The sequence below is a fragment of the Mytilus californianus genome, unplaced genomic scaffold (assembly GCF_021869535.1).
Source record: "Mytilus californianus isolate M0D057914Y unplaced genomic scaffold, xbMytCali1.0.p SCAF_12, whole genome shotgun sequence".
Lineage (NCBI taxonomy): Eukaryota > Metazoa > Mollusca > Bivalvia > Mytilida > Mytilidae > Mytilus > Mytilus californianus.
The window spans coordinates 13,081,038-13,105,751 of NW_026262604.1; the positions used below are offsets into that span (position 1 = coordinate 13,081,038).

The window sequence follows — 24,714 nt, forward strand, 5'->3', positions numbered from 1 at the left end:
TTTCTACCCAACTCATCCAAAGTGCAATATTGTTGTGTGATTTTACTTTATTCACGTGCTTTAGATAGATGACAACACAAATTATTATCAAGATAGATAACCAGAAGTTAAATTTTATATGTTTTTTTCGTCTAATCTAATAAGTGTAACGCCTATTGACAAGTGTAACTCCATCTGTCAACTCTGTAACACGGATGTTATTATACCAACATTTCCAAGAATAACATATTGCAGGAACCAGGTAAAACAAAACTGATTGTGATTTTTATAAAAAAAAAAAAGATTAATTTTATTTACAATTTAGGGATTTTTATGGCGGGGCTAGGATGAAATTTGAAAAAAATAGGCAGGACAGGAGTTTTGAGTAAAAAAAAAAAGGCAGGATGACAATTTATGTAAAAAAAAAGTCAGGATAAACTTTAAAAAAAAAGGCAGGACCGAATAGAGTGAAAAATAAAAAGGCAGGACCGAATAGAGGGAAAAATAAAAAGGCAGGACAAAATTTTTCATCCTTAAGCTCCCCATATAAATCAAATGGTAGCTCCCTTAAGTATCCAAATATTGTATGCTTGGTCTTGACTTGATCTACAATAGTCAATAAACAGTAGACAACATATAAACTTTAGAACATTCAATAAATTTAGTCAAATGATGAATTAGTTATGTATCATTATAATGAATACCAAAACAGGTCAGATAGTCACTATTGCCAATTTAGACTTAAAGACTGCATTGGTCTTAATTGATCTTTATATTAGTCCTATAATATAAGACTCTGCAGGTTCATATCATTTACATTCAACGTTTTTTATCGGATATTTTTTTTTTACTATCAATGTTGAACCGCAGAGTCTTATGAGAACCATCCATTTTCTTGTAGTGGATTCCCAACAAATTTTTGTGGGAACTTTGAACGACAATTTGACAATGTTTTCGACAGTTTTAAGTTTACATCCTTTTTTGAACCACTTTTCAAACTGTCCCCCCCTCCCCCCCTCATTTCAAATTGTCAAAAGGGTCAAGTACGAGAAGTTCCGCAGGTCTTTCCGAATGTAAATCAGTTGTACATATTTCAGAATATTCCTTGGAAAACGAATTTTGTTTTGACTTTAAGATGATAATAAATGATGAAATGATGTAAATTAATTCTAATTTCCTCATCAATAGAAAAGGAAGCTTATCATCAAATGTTTCTTAACACTTAAGAGGCGACCATTTAGTATTCATAAAAAGGTAAAGGATGATTATATAAATGAGTATTATGTCCCGATAATAACAGGAATTACATGGTGATAATTTCTCCAAAGGGTTATAGAAAATAACTTTGCTGTGTCATGAAAATAACGGTCAAAGCTGGAAATGGTGACAATCATTACATGTATACATGAATAATTTAGTTAGCTTTCTCGATTTACGTGCTTTACAGATTTTTTTTCAATGATGGCCATAACGGCGTTTTTTTCCTCTCGTGGAAGGCCATATGGTATAAACTGCTTACATCAACTTCATTTAAACTTGTTAATATAACATTGTTTTGTCTCATTGGCTTCAATACCACATCTCCTTACAATTTTAATTAGAGCTAATTTCATAATGCTTGTAGAGTAAAGCTTTGGTCGGCTTGCTTGCTTTGTTTGTATAAACTTGTACCCATGCACAAGCTTTGTAAAAAAGATTGACATCTTAATACAATGTATATACATGTATAGATATAGTTATACAGTTAATGCATAGCTCAGCGGTCAAATGCAGAGTCTGGGGTCAAATGTAAATCAATAAACGGTAAGACAGCAAAATCAGATGTTTAATTACTACTGTCGCATTAGGTATGGGACTGGACATCGGGGACATAGGCCTTGTTATTCATATAGGATGTCCTAAATCAGTGTTGTCCTAAGAAAGCTGGCAAGAAGCTGACAGATGCGCTAGGGATGGCAGACGGATGGATTCAGTTTTATTTTATATGATAACTTCACTTTGTCGCTCAAAACCACCTACAAATGTATACGCGATATCATAAAAAACACCAGCATTTGTATCAGACGTCAAATTGTAAATTCATTGACAGTAGACAATTTCAAAGAAGATACATCAGATACAAAGAAATGCGAAGGATGTGATTTGCAGCACTGTCGGTGTCCTTCCTGTAAATTTTGTGCATAGTGTTAAAAAAACTGTACTTGTCAAGAAAGGAGCCAATTTAGTGTTGAAGAGTTTCTACAAACACCGAGAGATTAAAATTGCATTCTTTCTTGAACTGTCTTCTCTAACAACTTGCTAATATTCTTTGTAACAACTCGATTATTGCAATACAAATATTGCCTTGCCAGCTATTATTTATTTCTATTGATACATACAAGAAAACGTTTAGTATGCGAATTGGCTCGCTCACCCCCCGTTGTATGAACTTGTATTTTGAAAGATATTTATCGCCTCATCCGTTCTCACAACTACAAAATTCATTTCTGCTGATGCTTAACAGTTTGGACAAGAGAACTTTTGGTGGATGAGAATTGGCTCGCTCACGCCGTTGTATGAACTCGTATTTAGAAATACATTTTATCGCCTCGCCTGCTCTTACAACTAGAAATTCATTTCTGCTGATGCCTAACAATTTGGACGAGAACTTTTGGTGAATGAGAATTGCCTCGCTCACCCCCGTTATATGAGCCCGTGTTTTGAAATCTATTTATCGCCTCGCCCGCTCTCACAATTAGCTATTCATTTCTTTAAATGGTTAACAACATGGACAAGAGAACTTTTGGTGAATGAGAATTGGCTCACTCACACCTGTTGTATGAACTCGTGTTTTGAAATACATTTATCGCCTCGCCCGCTCTCACAATTAGCTATATTCATTTCTTTAAATGGTAAACAACTTGGACAAGAGAACTTTTGGTGAATGAGAATTGGCTCGCTCACCCCTGTTGTATGAACTAGTATTTTGAAGGATCATTGCCTCGCCCGCTCTCACAAGTCGCCCTTGATTTCTGTTGGTGCTTAATTAACAATTTGGACTAGAGAACTTTTTGTAAAGGATAATTGGTTTGATAAAAAACATTGAATGTAAATGATATGAACCTGCGGAGTCTTATATTATAGGACTAATCTTTATATATGTTAAGTTCTCGACATATCCTTTTTTTTATTGGAATAACAGGTTTTTTGTAAAATATATACCAAATTTTTTGAATAATGAGAATATTTGAGTGTAAATAATACATTTTCCAAGAGAAAACATCACTATAGTAATGTCTGACTAGGTCATTTATGTAATGACCTATCTCTTTGAGTTTAAATGGATTATTTTTATGTTCTCGGTCCAAATTTGGATTTTTCAAAATCATAGATTTATTTTCATGCAGGTATAGGCCTAACAAAATTACATCTAGGATCAATATCAATCAGCCAAATACAATGAAATTAGGTTCATTTTAAAGCTAAGAATTTAAGCTTTAATATGATACCAAACATGCATAAGGAATCTCCAATTTTCCATTAATTTTTTTCATAACTGCGCAAAAATTTGAAAAAGTCTGTGATTTTCAAAATTGTCAAAACATTTTTTATTTTTGACCATTTTTTAAATTTTATTGCATTAAACTCTATTAATATATGACAAAAAGGTGCTTTAACATGTAAAGTCACAGTAACAGTCACTGAATTCTCTGAAAATTTACTGTCAACTTCAAAATTTTAAGATTTTGTGTCAATTTTAGTGTATATTTGGCTAAAAAATTAACGTCAAAATGCTGATTTTCTTATTCAATAATTTTTTTTCAGCTAAAAGAGCTTATTTTATTTGTGAAACAACTTAATACCAATACAAAACAAGTAGTAGAAAAAAATATGGAATTTTTTCCAGCATTTTCTTCCCAAAAATGTATTTTTTTGCCAAAAAAAGCTACCTTAAAAAAGGGGGGCCTCCCGGCATGGTTTTGATTCGCCGGGAAAAAATCTTAATATTGATGTTCCAGAGGACTTTAGTGGTTTAAATCAAAGCATAAAAGAGCAATATTGCAATTATGCAGATAGATTGCTTCAGGGGTTCAAATTAGCGGTGGTCCGAGGTCCGTGACCTTCCACTATTGCAATCAGACTTTCATTTTGGTTACTTGCTACGCCCGACGGACCTTCGATTTGAAAGAAAATAAAAATTAACTTTGCCGACCTTTTGAACCATCAGTATCGTCATTTCAAAGCCATATTACTATTGACATGGTATACCCCTTGAGAGCGTACTTTAAACCATTTTAACTGTCGGCAAAATAAGTTTGTTAACCCATTAGAAGTCATGAAAGTTGCCTTAAGTAAATTTGTAATCCATTTGTTGCATTAAAAACGTCATATAGCATTTCAAATATCAATTGTTTTTGTAAATTTTTTCGTAAGCCATTGAAATATTTGTAAAAAACTACTGATCGGAGTCGGGAAACGGACCAGCTATGAATGAAATCTGGATTCTAAGGATAATGACTACGGACCAATGAATGACACAAAAAAGTCATCTGACAGCAGCATATTGATCCAAAAGGGAAAAATTAAGCATTCCACACTTTCTTTTCTTTTTGATGTAAAAAAAGTTCTTTCTTTATTAGTGCTAGATATTTAGTTGGTAGTTTCTAACAAGAGAGGAACTAATATAATTGTGCAACATATGATGAACTTAAACAGCTATGAATTTGAACTGTTACTTTAATTGAATACTCGGCTATGAATTGAACAATATACAAAAAGACACATATAGCCCTTTATATTATAGTAAAAATCCAACATTGTAACGCCTTGAGTGAGCACTTTTCTTTCATATCTCACCACTTCTCCCTGTCAGTTTAAAAAAGAGAAGTCACTTCCCCCTATGATTCTGAAGTAGTCTAAGCTCTGAGATAATGGTATAATTACCAATAATTGAGACAACACACCCACCCACAGTGACACCCTCCCCAATACCAAAAAAAAAAAGATTATTTGAATTCATAATATACTTGTAAGACAATTACATCATTTATTAGTATACATGTTATACCACAGTGACACTGACAGTTTAGTGCTACATTTATATGGTTGCCTGGCAATATATTTGTAAACTTAACAACATATTGCATGCAGTTCAAATATAATTAAACAAGGTAACCTAAGACCAAAAACACATTAATCTTACTGAGTTATGAAATATTTCAAATAAAGTAGGACCTGGGATTTATGTTGTGGACTTTCAGTTTGGAGTGTCAAAGGTCCAGGACCTTCCAGTGCCAAATGTTAATTTGAACCCCTGTTGCTTGCAGTTCCTAATCCTTTTGATATATTTGACCTGACAAATAGCCCAAAATTAATAACAAAATTAATAAATTACAAAAGGAATGCAAGACTAACAGAATACAGAATGAACAAAAGACAAATAAATAGGAAACATTGATCCTGAAAAAACAGAGGCCATGTCCGAGGAGAGCAGAGCTTGCTTCTTGCAAGACGCTCTCCATAAAAACAATTTGATATGAAGACACATTTTTGGTTTTTAAATTTCCTACATGAGCCCATTTACCTCAATGTAGTTACAGTCCTGTAATAAGAGTGAGGTAAGTGTTCCTGAGACAAAATACAGTACCTGATCAAGTTAAATGAAACCCATTTTCAGACATTTGAAGTATATTTAAATAATACTTATACTTTTATTGTCAAAAGATTTGGGAATTGTTTCCCGAATTTTTTTGGAAAAAAAGATGAATTTGATGAAGAATCTGATGCCATGTCATACTTTTGAATAGACCTGCTGAGTTATTTATTTCCAGTACATTGTAAGTCAGGTTATTTATTTTCAAACTACCACAGAACATACCATTTATTTTTGTGATTATTAAGGCTGAATTATCTATTTTCAAAATCCTCCAGCCCAACCCCCAGAATAACAAATATTGGTACCCTTAATCAGTTCCAGATACTCAACATATATACACAGTACTCAAATCCGGTACATAACTTCTGACTCACATACACTCATAGGTCAAAAGTGAGTTCTCACTAGAAAAATATCCTATTATTTCAACTAAAATCGATATTTTTCAAAAAACTATTATTAAGTAACTGTATGAGCGAATCTTATGAAATAAATACCATAATATGTAGAAACGTCTGAAGTTTTATTGCTTATTTGGCCATAATTTTCATGAGTTTTGTTTTCTATATCTGATGGGTTTAACACAAATGCAAATTCTTACGATTTTAGTTTGGTTAGAATACATAGCAAACTTTTCATGAAATATCTTTCCTCATGTTCATCTCGTCAGAAAATTAAAATGAGCATGAATAATATAATGGCCAAATTAACAATAAAACTTTAAAAAACTCTACATCTTAAGGTATTTATTTGATATAAATCAGTCATGTAGTTACTTGGTAATATTTTTTTGAAAAATATTGATTTTAGTTGAAATGATAGGACGTTTTTTGACTGGGAACTCACTTTTGTCCAATGTTTATATGAAGTAAAAATACCACTAAACTGTAGGACTATTGAACTGTCAGATCATCGAACCGTCGGACCATCAAACTGTTGGACCATCGAACTGTCGGACTATCAAAGCGTCGGATATCACTACGGCCCTGTTCTCTTTATACTGGTTAAGTACAAGGGTATTAGGTTGCTCTGGCCCAAAATCAATCTGGCCCCAAAATAATCTGGTTAATTACACTGTGACCAATATTTACGACGGAAACTCGATCAAATGTCGACGGCCCATTTATTGTATTCAACAGCTCATTGGTCCGAGTTCTAGTCAAATCAGCATCTGGTCAAATCGGCACCCGGTATAGTCAAATTGGCACCTAGTTAAATGGCACCTGATGTAGTCTTTAGGCACACATGATAAATATATTAAATATAGTTTTTATACAACCACAAATATTATTTTTGTATCCTATAAAAGACTTTCTTGAAACAAATAATCTATTATCTTCAAATCAAGGTGGTTTTAGAAAAAAATTACAGAACTGTAGATCATGTCTTTATTATAAAAACAATAATAAACAAATATTTGTTTAAATGCAAAAATAAACTATATGTGTGTTTTGTAGATTTTAAAAAGGCTTTTGACAGTGTTTGGAGATCAGCTCTATTCTTAAAATTACAAAATAAAGGAATACAAGGCAAATTTATAATATACTGCATGACATGTACTCTAATACCTTATATTCATGTAAATATCAAAATATGTTTACTAAGCCTTTTCTTGCTAATCAGGGAGTCAAACAAGTATACAGTTTAAGTCCAACTTTATTCAATATATTTGTTGATGACAGGAAAATACTTAGATACAAACTCAACTAGTGCAATTAATTTACATGATCAAAAAGTGAACCATTTATTGTATGCTGATGATTTATTATTAATATCTGAATCTGCAGCTGGTCTCCAGAACTCTCTTCATTCTTTGCAAAAATATAGTGCTGAATGGAAACTGGATGTGAGCTTCAAGAAAACAAAAATTATAATTTTCTCTAAAAATAAAGTTAATAAAGAAAACTTTTACTTTTATTATAGTTCTAATGCAATTGAAATCGTTGATTGTTATAAATACTTAGGAGTTGATTTTCATAGCTCTGGAAAATTTATAGAGGCAGTGTCAAGCCTCTCAGATAAAGCTAAAAAAGCGTATTTTGCGTTAAAGTCTAAACTCCCATATAGTGAAAACTTGTCAGTTAAAACTTGGCTCCAGCTTTTGAATTCAATGATAATTCCTATTTTAACTTATGGATTAGAAGTATGGATATCAGAATTCAAACCAAATTTTGACGCATTAGATAAAAGTAAATTAGAAAAAACACAAAACTCCATATTTAAAAACATACTTAGGGTTCATGGAAAGTCTTCCAATCTAGCAGTGCAGTGCGAATTGGGCACATTACCTATTAGCATTAAATGTTATCAACTTATGTATAAATACTATGTGCGTCTCAGTGATATTGGTGAACAGTCTGGTGGTCCATATGAAATTCTCAAGCTGCTTTTGAAGTGGACAAAACTCTCACAAGTAGAGAAAACTCTTGGTCTAATAAATTATCTGAATTATTAAAATATATTGGAATACCCTATAGTAACAGAAACTAGAAGATTTCTACAAAAATAAAATTATATTTGAACTATCTAAGATAAAAGATGGAAACTGTGGTAAACTTTTATTTTTTAGTAAAATTTATACTACTAAATTTAAACAACAAGAATATTTGAACTTTAATGTTCCTAAATATCTTAGAAAAAAACTCACTAAATTAAGAATAAGTGCACACTCATTAGCAATAGAAACTGGAAGGTATGCAAGACCAATAATACCCTCTAATGAGAGATTTTGTAAATTTTGCACAGGAAAAATTGAAAATGTGATACATTTCTTGATTTAATGTCCTCAATATAACAAAATTAGATCTAAATATAAAATTAATGATATTAATTCAAATAATTTGGATGAAAATTTTACCAAAATGTTAAATCCTATGTCTGAAAAAGAACTAAAATCTATTTGTATGTATATTGAAGAAGCTCTTGATTTGAGAGACCACCATACTGTTTCATCAAATAATAATCCATTATAGTAGTTTGTGCAAATACACATATATCTTATATAGGTGATTGTGTGTTTTAAGTAAAATTATGAAAATTTAGAATATAATTGTGCTGTATATGTGTAAGGTATCAATATGAGTTTAGAATGTAATGGTAATCATAGAATATACTTAAAATGGTATGGTATCCATAGAATTTACTTATGACTTGTTGTTACATGCATCTATATTTCTTTTAAATGTTGTTTTAATATTATTATTGTCTGTATTTGGATCACGCCTCTATTGTGCTCTTTCTAATAAAATATTGAATTGAATTAAATAATGGTATGATGTCTGATGACACATTTGGTTTCCAGACAATAACTTTAGTTTACATGAATGGATCTCTTTGAACTTAAAAAGAAGGTTCAATACCACAAAAGAAAGGTTGGGATTGATTTTGGGGTTGATGGTCCCACCGGTTTAGGGATTAGGGTCCCAAAAGGGCCCCAAAAGGGTCCCAAAACAAGCATTTTTCTACTTTCAGGATAATAACTTGTGTATAAGTATTTCAATTGCACTGAAATTGTTCCACAATGTTAAATACCACAAGTAAAAGGTATGGATTCATTTTACGGTCTATGGTGTCAACAGTTAAGAATTAAGGGGCCAAAAACAAGCATTTTTGTAGTTTCTGGACAATAACTTGTGTGTAAGTGTATAGATATCTCTGAGATTGTACCACAAAGTTCCATATCACTAAAGGAAGGCTTGGATTGAGTTTGGGCGTTATTGTCCAATTCATGCAAGAATTAGGGGCCATAAAAGGGCCAAAAACAAGCATTTTTCTAGTTTCCAGACAATATGGTTGTAGTTTACAGTCAATAACTTGTGTTTAAGTGTATAAATCTCTCTGAAATTATACCACAAGCTTCCATACTTCCAAGGGGTGGTTATTGGGGATAATGGCTTGAATCATTTACCAATTAGGGGCAAAAAAGGGGGGAAAACGAGGGTTTTTCTGGTTAAAGGACAATTTAGACAATTTAAAAGCAGTGTAAGGGAGGTAATCCAATTCAAATTAAAAGAATACTGTTATATATATGTTTGATTACCTCCCTTACACTGTTTGAAAATTATGTATTATGAAATGATGATTGTCTTGAAATGATTAGCTGTAATTTTTTTATTAGAAGTAATACTATTCATTAATATTAATTTTAATCATGACTATGTCATTTTATATTGTAATATTTTATGATGTATCAAATGAGCAGTTATTTTTAAAATTCCATTAGAAATCTGAATTGAGTATATTTTTGGAATAAGGGACAAAAGGAGGTGAAAATTTTTCTCATTTCAGATTTCTTCAAATATTTTTTTTTTAGGGGATTAATATTCAACAGCATAGTGTATTGCTCAAAAGCAATTACATTTTTTAAGTTCATTAGACCACCAGAAACCTATGCTGTGTCAACTATTTAATCACAATCCAAATTCAGAGCTTGAATGTTGTGTCCATACTTGCACCCAACTGTTCAGGGTTCGACCTCTGCGGTCGTATAAAGCTGCGCCCTGTGGAGCATCTGGTTACTTTATGTTTACATTAATATTTGAAGATTTGAACAAATCAAAGGGGAAACCCAGCATTATCTTGCATAATATGAAAAAGAAGATGTGGTACGATTGCCAATGAGACAACAAGCCACAAGAGACCAAATGACACAGAAATTAACAGCTACTAGTCACCTTACGACCTTCAACAATGAGCAAAGCCCATACATATAAGTTCTTTAATTAATTGAACATGACCTAAATACCTGTGCTTACCATGATAAAAAGATGAATAAATAAGGGGTATAATATATCAACGAGACAGCAACTTAATGACACAAAAAGTAAGAAGACATTTAAATATCAACACTAAAGTATCAAAGTCAATTTGGATTATATCTAAAAGCCTCAGGGTTTAGATTTTAACTACCTGGTTAAACTGTTGTATAACATTTCAAATACTGTTAATACAGAAATTATTGTATGGTTTTTATATTGTGGATGACATGGTTTTTTAGCTCACCTGGCCCGAAGGGCCAAGTGAGCTTTTCTTATCACTTGGCGTCTGTCGTCTGTCGTCCGTTGTCCGTCGTCGTCGTCATTAGCTTTTTACAAAAATATTCTCCTCTGAAACCACTGGGCCAAATTTAACCAAACTTGGCCACAATCATCACTAGGGTATCTAGTTTAAAAAATGTGTCTGATGACCCCGCCAACCAACCAAGATGGCCTCCATGGCTAAAAATAGAACATAGGGGTAAAATGTAGATTTTGGCTTATATCTCTGAAACCAAAGCATTTAGAGTAAATCTGACAGGATAAAACTGATTATCAGGTCAAGATCTATCTGCCCTGAAATTTTCAGACAAATCTGACATCCTGTTGTTAGGTTGCTGCCCCTTAATTGGTAATTTTAAGGAAATTTTGCAGTTTTTGGTTATTATCTTGAATATTATTATAGATAGAGATAAACCGTAAACAGCAATAATGTTCAGCAAAGTAAGATCTACAAATAAGTTGTCATGACCAAAATTGTCAGTCGACCCCTTTAGGAGTTATTGCCCTAAATAGTCAATTTTTAACAATTTTTTGTAAATTTTTGTAATCTTTTACAAAAATCTTCTCTGAAACTACTGAGACAAATGAATTTAACCATACTTGGCCATAATCATTATTAGGGTATTTAGTTTAAAAAAATTTGTCCGATGACCCCGCCGTCCAACCATCATGGCCGACTTGGTTAAAAATAGAACAAAGGGGTAAAATGCAGTTTTTGGTTTATATCTCTGAAACTTAAGCATTTAGAGCAAATCTGACAGGTGGCAAAAATGTTCATCAGATTTAGATTTATCTGCCCTGAAATTTTTAGACGAATCCGACAACCAGTTGTTGGGTTGCTGCCCCTGAGTTAGTAATTTTACAAAAATTTTGCAGTTTTTTGTTATTATCTTAGATATCATTATAATATTTATTATGATTTTAACCTTATTTTACATGATTTCCAAAGCATCAATAAATACAGGTGAGCGACACAGGCTCTTGAGAGCCTCTAGTTTTACTGACCCTGGTTATCCATGAGGGTCATGCATGGTCGTACATGCGAATTATGTACCTGGGGGTATCACAATAATAAGAACTTGCATTCTGATTCTGAATAAGAACTGATATATAGTTCATTATGCATGCAGCCTTCTGTTACTCAGAATCTGTGGTTTCCTAAATCCAAGTTTTTTCGAAACAGATTGACATTCAGAGAATTGCCCATTTAAATTTTAACAGGCATGACAGAAATGTCAAAATAAAACATTTATTTATGTCTAGTAAATATGTAACATATGATTTTCTGATATGACATTTTAATCTTATAATACCAGTGATAGGGCTTCATTAGATTAAAGGAGCATGGGAAAATTCTATCAAAATATTCAGAAAAAGTACACATCATTATATTGCAGAACATCTTTAAAAGAGCACACACATTACATTTTCCATCTACAAAATATATTTTATCATCTAACCATGCTAACAAGATAAAAGATCCTAATATAAAATTATTTCTAATTTTTCAGCTAACATTGATAGCTAACTACAAATTACAAAAATACTCCGTTTCCTAACTTTTCTTTATCATGTTCTGTCAATTAATTAAATGTTCTTTAAAATTCAATAGTGTTTTTATGCATGATAAATTCTATATTTCTTTTCCAGCTGACAGCCCGGTTAGCTTTCCTAGCATTAGGGTTATATATCAAGTTCCAGAAGCATACCTATATCAGTCTGCTAGGGAGCAGTACTTTCCCTTTGGCAACATACTTGCTACTAGGAACAGGAGCCTTTATTATCTTGTCAGGAATCATTTGTTGTACTGGGACTTGTATAGAAAATAGATGCTTTATGGTTATGGTGAGTTATTTCCCTTTGAACACATTGTCTACTAAGAATATATACCAAAATTAAGTTTTTTAACTTTTCACAAGCAAAGCCAACAATAAATTGTAAAAAAAATCATTTCTTCTAATTCCAATTACATGTTATTTTTAAACCCGACTTATGATTGTAATCATTCAACTAATGGATATTATGTTGTATGGTCTGTTTGTCTGTCAGTCCAAATAGATTTTTAGGTTGTTTACAATGAAATTGTGGTCTTATCAACATGAAAATAAGGCCACATGATGTGAAATTACTATGGTATTAGGCCTATTCCACGGTTCACTAAACATTGAAATGATTACATTCTCAAATTTAAAGTCATATGAAACGAGTGATTGGTGAGAAAATAATGTTTATCCAATTCTTGAACCAATGCATGTATATATCATAAACTTAGTCTTCTGTGCACAATTTTATCATTTTTTACTCAAAGATATCGTTTAATCGTCAATTTTTTTTTCTCTCTGTCTGTTATGATCTAACAAATATGGTAGCTCATTAATTGCCGTGTTTTGAAGCCGAAGTTTACCGATTGTTACCTTATAGTAAACTATCAACAGAAAAGCATTGATATTGAGCACGTGTATAGCATGTACAATCAGATAATAGTTTATTTTAATGACAGATCCATGCGTATTGCGATCACCAGATTTTTACGAAAAGGGTCATGTTAAGGTCACTTGCATATACGAAAATATGTCGGCAAATTGCTTCCTGGAAGCAAGCAATTGAAATAAAGTAAACTTCTTCTAAATGTAGACAAATTAAAGAATTTTCTTCAGAAAAAAGTATATGTACATAATTTTATAATGAAAGCTATCCATTTAGTTATAAAAAACATATGCATAATTTTGATACGACCGCAAAAAAATATTTTAGATTGTATAATTGTATGATGTTGTCGTCATCGTCTGCGTCGTCGTCTGCGTGGTCCGAAGAGACATTTGGTGTCCGGACAATAACTTTAGTTCAAATGAATGGATCTCTATGAAATTTGATAAGAAGGTTCAATACCACAAAAGGAAGGTTTGGATTGATTCAGGGGGTTATGGTCCCAAAGGTTTAGGAATAAGGGGCCAAAAAAGGGGCCCAAATAAGCTTTTTTATAGTTTCTAGTCAATAACTTGTGTTTAAGTGTATAGATCTCTCTGAAATTATACTACAAGTTTCATTACTACAAAGGGATGGTTATGGGCGGGTTATGGCTCAAATCATTTAGCATGATTAGCTGTAAATTTATTTTTAGAAGTTACTATTAATTAATATTAATTTTAACCATGACTGAATGTCATTTTATATTTTAAAATTTTATGTATTTAAATGAGTAGTTATTGTTGCAAATAGATATAAGAAGATGTGGTATGAGTGCCAATGAGACAACTCTCCATCCAAGTCAAAATTTATAAAAGTAAACCATTATAGGTCACAGTACAGTCTTCAACACGGAGCCTTGGCTCACACCGAACAGTAAGCTATAAAGGGCCCCAAAAAATTACTAGTGTAAAACCATTCAAACGGGAAAACCAACGGTCTAATCTATATAAAAAACGAGAAACGAGAAACACTTATGAACCACATCAACAAACGACAACTACTGAACATCAGATTCCTGACTTAGGACAGGTGCAAACAAATGCAGCGGGTTTAAACGTTTTAATGGTACCAAACCTTCACCCTTTTTCTGAAACAATAGTGTAACATCACAACATAGAAAGACACACTATAAAATATCAACTGAAATAGCTTAACTCAATCAAAGGACATATTAACACCATTAAACATACACTGAACAAATAAATTTGACCTATGACACAATGTAAATACAAAATAAATAAACTAAGGGAAGAATAATAAAAGTAACATGTTATATCGGTAAGAAATATTAAACAATTAAAGAAAAACAATATGCTCAAACAAAAATACCATCCATTTGCAATAATTTTAAACACAGGTAAATGAAAATAATTTTGTTGTTAGGTATACCTGTACAGTACCAATAGAGAAAGGAAATATTTTTACAAAATATATAATTTTGAATACAAAATAAATAAACTAAGGGAAGAATAATAAAAGTAACATGTTATATCGGTAAGAAATGTTAAACAATTAAAGAAAAACAATATGCTCGAACAAAAATACCATTCATTTGCAATAACTTTAAACACAGGTAAATGAAAATAATTTTGTTGTTAGGTATACGTGTACAGTACCAATAGAGAAAGGAAAAATATTATTACAAAATAAATAATGTTGATGTTCATAGTACGAAGTGAAAATTTATAGTTATACCAAACACTTATCAAAGCTGGTATATAGACCAGATATAACCCTGAATAACATTAAATAACAAAAAAGCAATACAATTAGTATCAACAGGTCAAATAAACAAGAAAGTACGATTTGAGAGTACTCGCAGTTACTGACAGCTAGTTAAAAGCCAAAACAATTAATAATAAAAAATCATGCATCAGAGACTAAAATCAACTAAAACACATCCCAGGGATTTAGTATTTTAACGTCATGGACAGTCAAAGAAGACATGACTAGTGCAATGCCAAAAATAAATGTATCGACAGACAGTAGGATAGTTAGGAGTTTAACCTCTTTATAGATCTAAACGAACGTGGGTGTGTCTTTATACATCCCACTTGAAAAAAATACAAATTTAGTTATGTTTTAATTTGCTGATGACAAAATCGATATTAGTGCCAATGTAAACTATATTCAAAGATCTAATTACAACATTGGTAAGATAACCTTTAAACTCCATTAGAAATTTGAATTGAGATTATTTTTTGGAATAAGGCAAAGGGGAGGTGAAAACAATTTGGAGAAGGGGGTTACAATTTTTTCTCATTTCAGATTTCAGAAATTAAAAAGAAAACTTCTTCAAATTATTTTTTTTGAGGGGATTAATATTCAACAGCATAGTGAATTGCTCAAAAGTAAAAAAAAAAATTTTAAGTTCATTAGACCACATTCATTCTGTGTCAGAAACCAGTGCTGTGTCAACTATTTATTGACATCGATATTAAAGTTTGCTGTATTAAAAGAAATTCACTTTTTGTTTTAGAGCTAATTTCCGAATGCATATAGAACAAGACTTTGGTTAGCTTGCTTGCTCTGTTTGAACATTGTACAATTGTAATTGGGATTACAACCAATCAAATTTGAATAAAATATACACAGGTTTAACTATGATATACACAGGTTTAAACTTACTTACATATATATTGTTTGAAAAGCTTGACTAAATATTTTTACAAACAAAACAAACAAGCCAACCAAAGTTTTACTCTACAAACATAAGGAAATTAGCTCTAAACATTGAATGATCATCAACCTATTGTGCATTAACAATTTTTTTCAACAGATTGAAGACACATTTGCACAAAATGATGAAACTGGCGAACAGGAATCGCTGTCAGCTATAGATATGTTCCGAAAGAATGCATAGAAAGCTTTATTAGCCTGGACAGCCAATGCTATTACAAAGTAAGATTCTGAATGGAAAGATAGGAATTACAGCCGATTACATTGTGTGTAGGTGATATCTTTGGTTAGCTTGCTTGCTAGCTGAACAGTGAAGTCATTATTAGGTAAGGTAAACTACCTTTAAGAGTAGACTAGTCCACCAGATAACCAATCTATCTGTCTGTAGAACTAGACTACTTTGAAAGGAGGGTAGTTTACCTTACCTAATAATGACTTCACAGTTCAGCTAACAAGTAAGCTAACCAAAGATATAACCTTTACCTACACACTCATTGCAATTGGCTGTAAAGCTCTCACATGAGACTAGAATGACGATTTCCAAAGTTTTAACATATGAAAGAAGTGTAATACATCCATGATGGGAAGAAAACAACAACCAACTATCAAGAACATTGCACTTGAAGCAGGGGAGATCTTTCTTTTTCTTGAAACTGTCATATGTCATTTGATTTTTTTGGCTTTTGATAAGGCTTACAAATTTTTCTTTCAGTTCTTTTATTTATTTTTGATATGATAAAACTGAAACAATTCGGGTTAGTTTTCAAAAGTATTATTCATAATTTTATTTCAACTCAGTCTGTTACCTTTTTCTTACTTTGGATATTAATGGTGGCTCATGCTTCAAAATGGTTACATTCCCATATGATATTTAAGCTGTGATGCCACAGTTTATATTGATTGCAAACCTATAAGATCCTAAGCAGAGTAGAAGTTAAAAGTACTACTGTGGATTCATTTATTTTTGTGGGTACCAATTTTTGTAGATTGAGAATTTTAAACATGTTTTTTTCACAATAATTTGATTTTGTTGTTTCACAATTTAAGTTTATGTGGAGTTGGAAATTAATTAAATTTTTAAATTTGTGGTCAATCTATATTCCTGATATTTGAAATGATAACAAATCCACAGTGTGATCTAATAAACATTATTTTAATTTGTTGAAGCTTCTTCTAACATTTTGGTCAATTGAAATTTTCAATAAGTACTTTATATTGTAAAGACCACATTTAAGAGATACATTTGAAAAAATATTTAGTCGACGCATTTGTTATATACAAATTGTTTTTTACAGAAAATATGGTATAGAAGTTAATAATTTCAGTAAAAGTTGGTGAGATGGTCTTGCATTCAATGCCATGGTACATACAATCAACCCTGACTTAGTGGATTTCGATCAGTGCAGGAAACAGGATGCTAGAACTAATCTAGAGCAGACATTCTCAGATGCAGAGTCACAACTTTGTATCGCAAGACAACTTGACCCTGAAGATTAGTATTATAAGGCAGTAAGGGTAAAGGTACTTAGGCGTGCACTAAAATGTGGACACATAGGTTAGTGAAAGTCACAACAGATTGGCTGCTGTGCTTAAACATGGCCTCACATGTTAGTTCCAGTTAAGAATGTGCCATGTTTGGGTACAATGGCATACTATTAAATGTGTGTTTGGGCTGCTAGGAAAGAGGTTCTAAGACATATCCTTACAGGAGCTGTTGAAGGTTAATTAAATTCATTATTGTATGACGGTTGGTGTAGTATAGTAGAGTTAAGATTAACAGAAAAGCAAAAAAAAAATAAGTAATGTACAACAAGTAGGATAAATGTGCCAAATTGCTGGTCTGACAGTTAATTTACGTCATTGGTTTTTTTGTGGCTGCTTGATTAGATGGTAAGGCATGCTCCTAAATGTGAGTTTGAAAATAAAGTTCAGTAACTTTTGTATGGCCGATTGGATTCATATTTCTAATATATGCTATTAGCATTGGATTGAATGCCAATTATATTTTCATGTTTTTTTAGGATAGGGGTGCAAAGGCATAAACTAAGTAATGGGCTTGAAGGTTATGCAAATAAAAAATCTTCAGTGAAATTGTCACTTAATATTTTGAAAAAAAGGTAAATAAAGGTAACTAAGATGATAAACAAAAACATATACAACAGAGGTCCACTTGTTGTCCAAATAAAAATCCAAACTAGTGAAATGAAACATGTACGATATGTGTTTTTATCTGTTTTCTATATTTGTGTAAAGTGGCATTTCAAATCAAAATTCTGATGATTTGCAAAGGGTGCTATAAACAGTTTCGTATAAAAAACTAGGGGTTATTCCCCGACTAAAAATAACCTTGGAGGGAAATCCCTTTTTGTCGAGCCTTCGACTTTAGTCGAAAAAGCGAGACATAGCGATCCTACATTCCGTCGGTGTCGTCGTCGTCGTCGGCGGCGTCCACAAATATTCACTCTGTGGTTAAAGTTTTTGAAATTTTAATAACTTTCTTAAACTATCCTGGATTTCTACCAAACTTGGACAGAAGCTTGTTTATGATCATAAGATTGTATCCAGAAGTAAATTTTGTAAAAATAAAATTCCTGTTTTTCCGTATTTTACTTGTAAATGGACTTAGTTTTTCTGCCAGGAAACATTACATTCACTCTGTGGTTAAAGTTTTTAAAATTTTAATAACTTTCTTAAATTATCCTGGATTTGTACCATACTCGGACAGAAGCTTGTTTATGATCATAAGATAGTATCCAGAAGTAAATTTTGTAAAAATAAAATTCCTGTTTTTCCGTATTTTACTTGTAAATGGACTTAGTTTTTCTGCCAGGAAACATTACATTCACTCTGTGGTTAAAGTTTTTAAAATTTTAATAACTTTCTTAAATTATCCTGGATTTGTACCATACTCGGACAGAAGCTTGTTTATGATCATAAGATAGTATCCAGAAGTAAATTTGTTGAAAAAAAAATTTCATTTTTTCCGTATTTTACTTATAAATGGACTTAGTTTTTCTGCCAGGAAACAATACATTCACTCTGTGGTTAAAGTTTTTAAAATTTTAATAACTTTCTTAAACTGTCCAGGATTTGTACCAAACTTGGACAGAAGCTTGTTTATGATCATAAGATAGTATCCAGAAGTAAATTTGTTAAAAAAAAATTTATTTTTTCCGTATTTTACTTATAAATGGACTTAGTTTTTCTGCCAGGAAAAAATATTTTCACTCTGGTTAAAGTTTTAAAAATTTTAATAACTTTCTTAAACTATCCTGGATTTGTATCAAATTTGGACAGAAGCTTGTTTATGATCAAAAGCTAGTATCTAGAAGGAAATTTTGTTAAAATTTGTACCTGTTTATCCATATTTTACTAATAAATGGACTTAGTTTTTCTTCCAGTTAACATTAAATACAGTCTGCAGTTAAAGTTTTTAAAACATTTATTAGATTCATAAACTATCCTGGATTTATACCAAACTTTGACAGAAGCTTCTTACAATCAAAAGATAGTATCTAAAGGAATATTTTTATTGATTTTTTTTCCTCATTTTTGTTGAGCCTGCGATTAACAGCAAAAGTAGGCGAGACACTGGGTTCCGCGGAACCCTTACAAATTTTTATTTACTTAATTGGTGAAAAAGTATCATGTTTTTTGTATTTGATTGTAAAAATTAGTTAATTAGCTTTCAATTAAAACAGGTTGAATGATTAAAATACTTTTAAAAATTAGATTAAATATACATGTTTTGAGGGGAGACAACATTGTAAACATCCTGTTTTTTTGGCAGTGGAAATTGAAAACTTATTGGCAGCCACTGTAGCTCTTTTCGAAGCAGGAAACCGTACCCTGAAGGGAGATTTTTTTGAAAGGCCAGTTAAAAACCTATGAATTTCATACAGTTTTGATTATGTGAAATGTGCCTGTATCATGTCTACATGGGTATGCACATGACCTGATTTCAGGTTTTTTATGTTCAGATTAGGCAATTTTCCCCCCATGTTCTCTGAAAAGAACTTTTTTATCATATTAAAAGTACACTTTATTTTTATTTCATTATAAACTAGAGAAAATTCTGATTCCAGTGATATCTAGTTTTATACAAGTATCTTTATTAACCATTCCACCACTAAGGGTCACTTATGCATGGTCCCTCAAAATATGACGTCATAGAAAAAAACTGTTGATTGCACCCAAAGAATGTACCTTAGTACACTTTATATAAACGAAATATGATTTTGATATGAAAAAAAAAATTAACATCTTTCAGAAAATGGGTGTAACATTTTAAGTTATGCACATTTAATTCTTTTCTTCAACAATGAGCAAAGCCCATACATGCGGTATGGGCTTTTCTCATTGTTGAAGACCGTACGGTTACCTATAATTGTTAATTACTGTGTAATTTTGGTCTCTTCTGGAGAGTTGTCTCATTGACAATCATACCACATCTTCTTTATTATATTGAACAAATTTAGAAAATATTAAACTATTCACAATTTGTTTATAGTGACAGTGGCCACAAAACATCTTAAATTCAAATATATAGACTCTTTTGTTTACATTGGGTTTTGATACTTTTTAAAGATTTATTCAAGAGAAAACAATTCACTTTCTTTTGATTTCCCAGAACGTTTACATATATACTTGATATTTCCTTTTCATTTACCAGTTGGTTTTGAACTGGACCTCTATACTGCGATTATTTAACCCATGTTTGGGTAATTCAATTGAAAATTTATGATGTATTATTTCAGACGTTGATGTTGAGAAGCCTGACGAGAAATCAGTCATGACTTACGTTGCACACTTCTTAAAGGCCTACCTAGAGGCTGGTGAGGACCTAGTGTAAGTACTATTAATTTAGAGACTAGTGTGATATTTTACACCCGAAATTAAAAATTGATAGATTGCCTTTCAAAATAAAAGCACAAAATTTTAAACTTTTTGAGTACAAATGTATTATTTCATATGTCATGAACTGGAATTGCATAATCAAGTCTCTCTGTAATATCCTGCAACACATTTCACATATTACAAAGAAAATTTCTTTAAATGATAAAAAAAAAATATTGCGACTTACGTGCCTTTGATTCTTTTTGTAAAGAATTACAGTAGTATAAAAGGTATAAACAGTAGATATATTTTAAAACTGTTTGAACAATTTAATAGTCTAATTAATTGAAAAACATATTGTTTTTTAGCTATCCAAAAGGAAAAACCCAGCAAAACAAGAGATATCTGATTACAATGATCTGCTCACCTGGATTAAAGAGGAAACTGATGAGGTTCTACAGATTGTAGACCAACCAGTGACAGACAGTCAGGCTGAATATATGGTAAGGTTTTCCAGAAATTGAACATCTGCTTGAAAGTGGTTACATAGTCTTGTCATCCATGCAAATCTTACAATACCAATCAAAACTAATTTGTTTCGTAAATGCATGAAGATTTCGATTTGGTCCTTTGTTTATGTTAGTAACTCTGTGAGACATTCTGCATTATGTGGATTGAATACATCATTTGTAGTAATTTCTTTTATATGTTGAAAATATCAATGGCTTTATAAAGTACAGATAAGGGGAGACAAACCAAAGTTCAATAAGCAATTGACAAACTTAGTATCGAACCACTATAAATACCAAGTGCATTAAATAAGTATTTGTATACATGCAGTCATTGCTGAAATTCTTTCCATTTGAGATGTAAAGTTGATGTAGTTTTGATATGTATGCTTCAAAAAGACATGATTGATTCTAGAACAAAGTCCCCTGTTTGCTTTGACATAATTTTCTTTGATAAAAAGTGACTCCTTATGATTTATACTATAAATCAAATAATTTTCTCTTACAATTTTATTTTCACAAATTTAACTAGCAAAACAAATTTTTTTGAATGCATAACACTTTTGTCTTTTATTTATACATATATACATCAAGAACATTAGATTGAAAAGGAGCTTCATAAAGTATCCTTGAAAATGAGTATTTGTGAGAAAGTTCAATCCAGAGTTGTTAATCCAGTAAATTCTTTTATTTCAGGATTACTTATCATTTAAAACAGAATTTGACAGACGACAAAAAATATTCCAGAGGTTAGAAGAGAAAGTAGTGAGCAAAAAAGCCGTTAAAATTACTCCCAAAATGTGGCAGGAATAAGAACCCAAATGGCAAGACATTGCTAGACGTACTTGTATGTGGTTATGGAAACTTGATGCTAATCTACTAGGTCATCCCAGAAAGTTTGGTGATTGGTTAAATCAAGCAGAGGAAATGTTAGAGATTGAACCTGAAAACCAGTAAGACCATATAGAAATAGCAGATCAACTTCTTAAACTATTAAATGAACACAAGGTATGTTTATAGGTTACCTTAAAGAAGACAGGCTCTTGCTATATAACAGTCTATTGCAGAATTATTATTTGATGTATTTGTTGAGTTTTCATTAAAATTAACAAAATATTTATCATTGGCCTATCGTTATGACCAGAAAATTGGATATTGGAATAACATTATTTTTTATTGAAGACTGTCATATCTCATAAGGGAAAGCACTGTCCTATTAGTTGATAATTCATTTTTATAGTTGCTTTGGAGTAAATGACCAAAACACATGAAATGAACTGTTGAACATTTTAAGAAGTGGCAAGTTTCAATAGCTAAATGATAAAAGAATGTGTAAAATATTAACAATAATATGATGAAAAAAATATCTTAAAATAAAGATCAGAGAAGATTTGTTATACTGAACACTGCTGTAGAATTTTTAGATGAACATATACTTTTACCAATTTTAGGACTTTCTCAAAGAAATGGACTCGTACAAAAAGTTTTTTTTACAAGTGAAACGTGCAGGAAAATATGAAGGCGAATTCATCCCACCACCACAAATGGACAATTTACACACTAGGCTACAAGTCGTGTGTAAAGAAGCACCAAAGCGTGAGAATCTACTACAGTATGACGAATTCTGATTTAGACTTGCTGGATTCAGTGCCGCTACGGAGGAAAAAGTGAAGATGTGGTTGTCAAAGTTAGGCACACAAGAAGACGTAGATGAGAGGGTTCTGGATTACAAGGTAAAGGTCATCTTGCTTATATAACCTCTGATCTGAATAAAGAAATAATAAATGGATGTATTTTACTTTAAAGTTTAAAGAGCGCAGAATAAATCAGTTAAAACGTTAAAACCATTTATAGATTTTGACCTAGGCCTGTTTTGTTGGAATAGTAGTACCAAATATTTTTTGGGTTTTAAAGAAAAAAAAAAAGAAAAAATAGATAAATGTATGATTGTTATCACCAGTAGTAAATGTAACATCCTCTCTGAAAGTCTTACTTATGTGATTTACCAAAATTGAGAAGGTTGAATTAAAAGGCTGTTATATGTTTTACATTTGATTTTTGTAGGACTTTGTACAGACCAATAATTTATTTGCAAACTATGACAAGATGCTCAGAGAGACGAAAAAGAGAGGTGATGCTTTCAGAAAACATGTCTGTAAGTATTTTAACAGCAAACATGAAATTGTTGAGTATTAATTTGAGGTCACCTTTGAGAATTCTAAAATTTCTTCTAAATGATCTCTAGAAAAAAATGTGTTAAATCCATATACATGTATTTCTCAACCCAAACATTTGTTATTTTTTTTGTATTTAAACTTCTTGGGACATCAAGATTTTTATCTATGTGTACCCCAAATGAATATATCACAGGGAATTGAACAAATTGTTTACATGGGTTACAAAAGATGTTTTGGTAGCATGGGATACAGTAGTATAAACCAAAGATCAAAATTTGAACAATCCAATTACATTCAAGTATTTGTAGTTATTTTCTTGATTTACTCTGTTCAACTGTAAAAAAAAACAACAACAAAAAACCCTTTAGGTTCTATGACTTTCATCTTTCTCATGACGACTTATATCAATCACAAAAGTATACAATACAGATGTCTCAAATAAGTGACTGACAATGAAATTATTTCAGTATATATAATAAAGATAAAACAAAATTATAGAGATGTTCGGGTGCAGTGAGCATCTTCGATACTACCTAAAGAACTTTTATCACTAATTTTTGTTAAGAATCCAAAAGTTGAAATGATTTTTTTTTGTTTTTTTGTTTACAGCAAAAGAAGAAGCTGCACAGATTACACAATTTGCTGATGAAAAAACACAAAAATGGAAAACAATGTCCGCTGAAATTAAATCTTTACAATCAATGTTTGATGAGGGATTAGAGCAGTGGAAAAGATATAGTGGATGTTACAATATGGTAATTGCATGGATCACAGAAGGAGAACAAGTCATGCATGGTGGAACAAAGAACAAATTGAGGAATATTTTACCGATATTCCACAGTACGAAGAAAGACTTTCTTTTAAAAAAAATTTTAAACGAATCTGTAAACTTTTTGATAGAAAATTGTCAAGAACCTATATTGCAGAAGAAATTTAACAAAACGTTAATATGATTAACAGTAGATTTACAGAATTAGTAGAAGGATATCAACATTATAAGAAAGTAGAAGTTATAGGAAAGTGTAGACAAGAATACCAGCTTGGAGTAGACAGAATATCAGAGTGGTTACAAAATGCTGAGGAATTTTTGGCTACTGAAGTGCATTTGTCAAAAAGGCAGTTCAGACTGTGGATGATCTGATGAAAGCCTTACAACAAGAGGATCTCACGAGTGAGGAATACAACGACTTACAAAATAAATACCAGGCAAGTGTTATGACTGATCAAAGAGAGATAACTCTTGCAACTTTCTTTCACCATGTAATTGCAAAGATAAATCTCTTCACTTTTGGTAGCTTAACTCTTAATGAGAATTTTATTTAATCAAAAGTGAAATTAATTTTAAATTGAAACATATGTTAAAATAAGTCAAGGAAATATATGTTTTAAAATTG

At 31.4% G+C, this 24,714-nt stretch overlaps 1 long non-coding RNA gene across 1 annotated transcript; it reads left to right on the forward strand.

The window, feature by feature from the left end:
- LOC127721403 (uncharacterized) lies at positions 1-24,520 on the forward strand. Its single transcript, XR_007991217.1, has 10 exons — positions 1-241; positions 12,301-12,495; positions 15,899-16,020; positions 17,094-17,353; positions 20,556-20,646; positions 21,003-21,137; positions 21,840-22,151; positions 22,595-22,876; positions 23,208-23,298; positions 23,930-24,520. It is a non-coding gene; the product is annotated as an uncharacterized LOC127721403 (long non-coding RNA).
- The last annotated feature ends 194 nt before the right edge of the window (positions 24,521-24,714 follow it).